At 35.9% G+C, this 1,585-nt stretch overlaps 1 protein-coding gene across 1 annotated transcript in view; it reads left to right on the top strand.

The window, feature by feature from the left end:
- LOC118734330 (titin-like) overlaps positions 1 to 1,585 on the top strand; it is a gene marked incomplete in the record, with an annotated part of 912,470 nt that overhangs the window by 800,304 nt on the left and 110,581 nt on the right.

The raw sequence follows: 1,585 nt of genomic DNA, 5'->3' as shown, positions 1-1,585 counted from the left end.
GAAATGTTGATTAATCACAAAGCACCTTACTCAAATATTTTTTTTCCGTACATTTCAAAGGCAGTTAAAAAATTCGTATAATTCCGTCACGAAATTGATATAATAAGTTTTGTGTGTCTAGTTCAGCTTTCGTCACTCGAAACTTTTACCTCAAAGAGGTGTTTTATTTGATATCAATTATTTTGGGGTAGCAAATTTAAAATCGACGAAAATACAAACAATAATCTAAATGTTTTATTTTTCTCAAATAAATTGCTAACAATATTATCTAAAACTAAATTATGCATTCAAGACGATGTGTCTATTAAAACATATAATTTTTCGAATACGGAATGAAGCGAAAAAGAATGATCATATCCTTTGTATTGGAAATATTAAAAAAAATATGATGTATTGTGGAACGATTTTCCGTCAGCCCTCGACCGAAAAATGACACTGAAGATGGCACAACGCCGAAACCGGTTTGTCTCCAAACCAAATTTGACAAGGGACGACGGAAAATCGTTCCACAATACATCATACTCCTACCCTGTCGGAAACACAAACAACCAAAAAGAAAAAATATGAGATATGATAAAAACTTATCAACTTGGTACCAACTTTGGATACAATAAACAACTGTATTCATCTGATAGTCTCGTAGTTCATTTTTGTTAAGCATTCTACCAGGTGTGGGGCGCACACATGTGCTTTTTTTAAGAAGTTTTACTTCTATCACGTGTACGGTGTTGCACTCGTGCCATCAAACTAATGCTTTTTTCTCAAGTAGTTTTGCTCCGTGGCAATTTATACATATGTATGGGAGCATCGTACGATTGCTCGGTGAATACTCCCTGGAGAGTATACGAATGCTCCCCATTGCTCCCTATGTCTCTGTGTATAAGCATGTAATTTGGTATACTCCCTTTAACATTGTATCTCCTAGGAAGGGGCGTAATCCCTTTTACCTCCTAAAGGAGCAATACGGGAGTACTCCCATAAACCCCCCGCCCCCCCTATACCTCCCAAAAAGACAACAAGGGAAATACATAGAAAAACATCCTATATTCCTCCCGAACGAGCAATAAGTGAGTACTCCCATGGGAGGCATCCCGAAAGCCTCCCGTACGAGTAATAAAACGGCTTTTCATTGCCCAACACAATAGCTAAAAGATTTTGCTATTTAGACAATCCATTTATTTAATTTTTTAAACACATGCATGTAACAATATTAAAAGATCTTAACTGATAAATACCTATAAGTACGAGATCAGACAAAACATAAATAATACTTATTACATTATTGATTAATTTTGGAATTCCTGTTGCGAACAAATGCATTAAAAGTAAAACAGAATAATAATAAAACGGTAAGATAACTACATGATTTCCTGGGTGTCAGTGATGCTCGGGTGTTCAGGACTTCACGCAAATAGGGGAGTGTATAAAACTTTCTTGTTTTAATGTGTAGGTGACTTTGCCCATCTGATATATTTGTCACCCAGTAAAAGATCTGGACCGGCGTGATATGAACGTTAAAACTACGGAGTCATACGTAAGTGCTGACACTCCTAATAATTTGCCAAATCTGAAAAGTATTTAGCGG

This window comes from Rhagoletis pomonella, unplaced genomic scaffold (assembly GCF_013731165.1).
Source record: "Rhagoletis pomonella isolate Grant_MI unplaced genomic scaffold, Rhpom_1.0 Rhpom_scaffold_00001, whole genome shotgun sequence".
In the NCBI taxonomy this organism is placed as follows: domain Eukaryota; kingdom Metazoa; phylum Arthropoda; class Insecta; order Diptera; family Tephritidae; genus Rhagoletis; species Rhagoletis pomonella.
Note: the sequence above shows the minus strand (reverse complement) of the source record. Positions and strands in the feature narration are given on the sequence as shown.